This window comes from Rattus norvegicus, chromosome 7 (assembly GCF_021556685.1).
Source record: "Rattus norvegicus strain SHRSP/BbbUtx chromosome 7, alternate assembly SHRSP_T2T, whole genome shotgun sequence".
NCBI lineage: Eukaryota > Metazoa > Chordata > Mammalia > Rodentia > Muridae > Rattus > Rattus norvegicus.
The window spans coordinates 123,814,744-123,820,072 of record NC_141540.1 but is presented as its reverse complement, the minus strand read 5'-3'; positions in this window follow the sequence as shown (position 1 = coordinate 123,820,072).

Here is a 5,329-nt window from a genome sequence, read left to right as displayed (position 1 = left end):
GCCCCGCCCCTATAAGCAACACCGCCCACGGCCAGGCTCCGCCCACTGAGGCCCCACCTTCCCACGGTCTCTCAGTTTCTCACCGGGACTTTCAAGGATCTCAGGGCTGCCCAGCTCCTGGCTCATGCTGTGCTGCTACACTGGAGTGGTGTCACAGCTAGCAGAGAAGTCTTTGGAGGACACACTTTGGCAGGCTCAATATCTGGACAGCCCCACATGACGCTGCGAGCTAGACACTAGACAAGGTCCCACAGCAAGGAAAGCTCCCCGGAGGATTCTCTCCGATTCCCACAGAAGTGGAACAACTGTTTCAGGAGGTTTCGTGCTATCCGCGTCCCCTCAGCAGCGCCTAGCACTATCCAGCTTTGATAATTGATTGCACGGCCTGCATGTATAAACGAATGTATAAATTGAGGGCTCTAGAGGAAACTATCCCCAGGCAAGGAAGGATTCAAAACAGTTTCAGCCCAGAGAAGACCAAGAACTCGGATTCAGGCTGTGGACATGGTGATCTCAGGATGCTAGGAAAAGCCTATGGGTTTTGGAGGCTAGCCTGGGAAACACGGCAAGCCTCTCCAATGCCCCAAACCCATCCTAAAGCAAACATTCCTAAAATGGACAAGTGCATGCACAGCATTTTATAATAAAAGAAGAAATCTGAACCCCTTGAGCTTTTAAAATTACCAGGAACAACTGGAACAACAGGAGGTGCTCCCCATCCCTGAGGGGCTCACTGTTCTAACTGGTGAACCACAGACCTGGACACTGAGGGAAATCAGTATGGCGAGTTCCCCAAAGGGGTGACAGGGCAAACCCTGAGGAAAGATGGGACGGGGGATGGGGGATGGGCAAGCCACTGTGTAGAGAAAGCTGAGGCTGAGAAATAGGCCAAGGTGGATGAGGGGCTAGAAAATGGGGATTAGGTTGTGACAGGACTTTTCCAAGTGATTTCACTCAGAGGTTAGGAGCCCGGGACACATCACACTTTTTTGTTCTATTCTTTGTTTTTGGGAGACAAGGGTTTGAACTCATTATATAACTGAGGGTGACCTTGAATTGAGCTGTCTCCCTCCCTCTCTAGAATGCTGGAGTTGTGTGCCTGGTTTATGCACTGCTGGGAATCAAACATGGGGGCACAGGGGTTCATGCATGCCAGGCAAACATTCTACGGACTGAGCTACGTTCCAGCCCCATGAGTATTTCTGCTGGGCACAATCAGTGATATCAGCTGAGGAAATGCTTTGACTCCCCATAGATAAGGATCTTCTCTGAGCTCTGTTGGGAGCACAGATACTCTGAGGTACCGGGAACAAGCCTGCCACACAGGCTGCTACCTTCCTCAATGACACATTGTTACCAACGCTTGCACTTGGCATCTGGAGTACGTTTAATCTCAAAAACTCCCTTGTGCAACCGGTCCCTTCAGCAGCTGTGGCCTCAGCCAGCTCCAGACTGTCCTGCTGGTCCATGACTGCAGTCACTTTCCGTCCCTCCAGCCTCATCCTCACCATCACATCCATCTGTATCCCATGTCACTTCCACCTGCCTCTTCCCGTTCAACCCCTGGGACCCCCTTGGTTTTGGTGCTTATGACCTCATAAGACAGATCACTTCCTGCCATAATCTCCATTCTGCCTCACTTACCCTGCTACCACATGCTGCCACCAGCCCCTCCCCCAGCTCTTATTTTACCGTGTGAGCATCTGGGTGCCTCTCACTGCCGGCTGGGTTGGGGGTTGATCTCCCTCCAATACTATTAGATGGTGTTAGGGATCCTTAATTTCTCCTTGACATCCTGTGCTATCCGTTCTCTACACCGGACTCTCGCTGTCTATATATACCTCTGAGCCTTTTCCACTTCCACCCAGAACGCTGTTCCCTTCCACCTCTACCCTGACTTCCCCAGAAGCCCTCTCAGCTCTCACAGGTGGAAGCTCCTCGCTCCTGTTCACACCATTGCTACTACCTGCCTCTCACCCCACCCCCCTTGCTCTCTGAATGCATGTTGGCTTCTTAAAAAGTAGGATATGGTCATTAAAAAAAAAAAAAAAAAAAGATTCCCCGCTAACATCTACCAGAGGGCTGTGTGCACAGGAGGGACTCAATCGATGATGGCCTATTGGATCGGCTGAGAATTGCTAGGGGCAGGCTGCCCCAGGCGCTCTCTCCAGGGACTGACACAAGCTATAGCAACAGAGGGCAGGGAGAATGTGGGGGTGTTTTTAAGGTTTTAGGTTCTTACATGCTTACCAGCTTCCTCAGATTGGAATAGCAGCCGCATCCAGGGAAAGGGATTGCTAAGCACAAACGCACATCCCCAACTGAGAGAGACGAGAGTTCCCCGGGAGACCCCCGTCCTCATCAGTGAGAGGAAGCCCCTAGCTAAATCTGTGCAATGACACTACACCCAGCATGGGATCCTGGATTGGATTCTGGAACAGAAAAAGAACACTGAGGGGGAGCTGAGGGAGTCTATACAAGCCTACAGTGTAGCAGCAGTGGCCTGGTGTTTATTTCTGGCTGCCCAAGGCTTGAAAGATGCTGAGAGCGAAGGAATGGGAATTGGGGGGGGATATAAAGGAAATTCTGGAGTCTCATTGCAGTTTTTCCTGTAAATTTAAAATTATACCACATTTTAGGTTTATTTTTGCAGAGAGAAATTCAGACCAGAGCCTCGTACAGTGGCTCAAGTCTATCATCTCAGAGGTTGTCTTAGGGTTTCCATTGCTATGATGAGACACCATGACCAAGGCAACGCTTATGAAGAACAACATTCGATTGGGGCTGGCTTACAGGTTCTGAGGTTCGGTCCATGATCATCATGGAGGGAAGGATGGCGGTGTGCAGGCAGGCATGGCTCAGGAGGAGCGGAGAGTTTTACATCTTGTTCTGGAGCAAACAGGAGAAGACTGGCTCAGTGGTAGCTAGGAGAAGGATCTCAAAGTTCATTCCCTGTGACACACTTCCTCTAACAAGGCCACACCCACTCCAACCAGTCCACACCTCCTAATAGTACCTCTCCCTGGTCCAAGCACATTCAAACCGCAACAGGGGTTGAGGGGCCTGGCTAGAAAGATCTCAAGTTCAAAGCCAGCCTGGGCTACAGAGCAAAATACCTGTTTCAAAACAACCTCAAATGTAACCAGGCACAAGCTTGCAACCCCAGCACTCAGGAAGCAGAGGCAGGAAGATCTCCCTGAGTTCCAGGCCAGTCAGAGCTACACAGCAAGACCCTAGGCTCAAAAAACAAAACGCAAAACAATTCAAATGAGAACTTTAAAAAAAATGTATTCTTGTTTAGCGAGACAGGGTTTAGTCAGAAACAACTTGTTATATTTTGTGGGACTGTTTGTTGAGAAGAAACACAAACCTGTGTGTTTCTCTCTCCCTGGTTGGTCACCTGAGGGCTCTCAGTGGTTAACCTTTACTACCAACTTGACTGAATTTAGAGCTCTGATGGAAACAGACATTTGAGCATGTCTGTGAGGGGTTTTATTTTTCTAGATTAAATTAATCGAGGTGGGGAGCCCCACCTTAGGCGTGGACAGCACAGTTCTATGGGCTGAGGAAGGGGAAGGAGAAAGCTGGCCCGAGCATCAGCAGGCAGCTCTTTCCACTTCTCTCTAACGCTTCTGCTTTAGTTCCTGCTCTGTTGCTGTGCACCCTGACCTAAGCACCTTAGGGAAGAAGGTGGGTTTTTTTGGCTTATGGTTTCAGATGGACAGAGTCCATCATGGTGGGGAAGAGAAGTAGCAGGAAGCTGGCCGGTCACATTTGCATTTACACAACAAGATGAAGAGATCGAGGGAGGGGGAGAGAGAGAGGTGGGGGGGATGTGGGAAGTGATGGAGAGATAGATGAGAGAGAGAGAGAGAGAGAGACGTGGGGGAGGGGGAGGGGGGAGGGGAAGGGGAGAGGAGATGAAGTAGGGCAAAGCTAAACCCTCAAAGCTCACCCCAGTGTTGCCTTTCCTCCAGTGAGGCTCCACCTGACCTAAAACTTTCATATCTTTCCCCCCAGTTGGTGCCACCCACAAGAGACCAAGAGTTCAGATACCTGAGCCTGGGAGGAGCATTTCTCACTCAAAATACCAGTTTCAAAGTCTCACTGCAACACAGTCCCGTGCACCACTGACCAGTGTGGGATCTGAGGGGTGGGGGTGGGGGGCTGTGCTGTGGTCCCTGAGACTCTTAGATGCACAAACAGAACCAAAGTCACAGAAAAAAAAAATCTCATTCCTCCATCTTTCTCCATGTCCTTCAGACGGGGTTGTCTGTTGCCAATGGTGACGGAGGCAGGATTCTCAGGCACTGCTCAGTTCATCCACTGAGCGTCACGTAAGGTCCCCATCCGTGGGTCACCTTTTATGACTTGGTCTTCAAGTGTAGTGACTCTTCTGTCTTCTCAGGATATTATTAAACCCACCCAGTGAATTCTAAGTCTTGGATAGGGCATCAGTTCTAGATTTACCTCTGGGACAGGCCTGCAACCTCTGCACTCAGGAGGCAGGATAAGGAGAGCGAGGAAGAAAGATTATGAGTTCAAGGCCGGCCTAGGCATATGGCTTAGTGTTTCCATTGCTGCAACAAAACACCGTGACCAAAAGCAAGTTGTGGAGGAAGGGGATAATTCAGCTTACACTTCTGGATCATAGTACACCACTGGAGGAAGTCAGGACAGGAACCCAAGCTGGGCAGGAACCTGGAGGCAGGAGCTGATGCAGAGACCATGGAGGGTGCTGCTTACTGGCTTGCTCAGCCTGCTTTCTAAGAGAACTGAGGACCACAAGCCCCCATGAGCTGGGCCCTCCCCCATTGATCACTGACTGAGAAAATGCCTTACAGTTGGATCTTATTGAGATATTTTCTCACCTGACACTCCTTCCTCTCTGATGACTCCAGTGCGTCCACTCGACACACAAACGCTTCACTATTAAGACACAACCTTTTCTTTCTTTCTTTCTTTTTTTCAGAGCTGGGGACCGAACCCAGGGCCTTGTGCTTGCTAGGCAAGTGCTCTACCACTGAGCTAAATCCCCAACCCCCCAACCTTTCCTTTCTTATTCATCCCCAAGATCACACATTAAAAAGCATAAATAGGGGCTGGGGATTTAGCTCAGTGGTAGAGCCCTTACCTAGGAAGCGCAAGGCCCTGGGTTCGGTCCCCAGCTCCGAAAAAAAAAAAAAAAGAACCAAAAAAAAAAAAAAGCATAAATAATTTTAAACGTCCCACAGTCTTTACAAATTAAAACACATTAAGATTTCAGTGTCTTTAGAATATCCAATCTCTCCAAAAATCCAAAATCTCTTTTAAAATTTCAAGGTGTCTC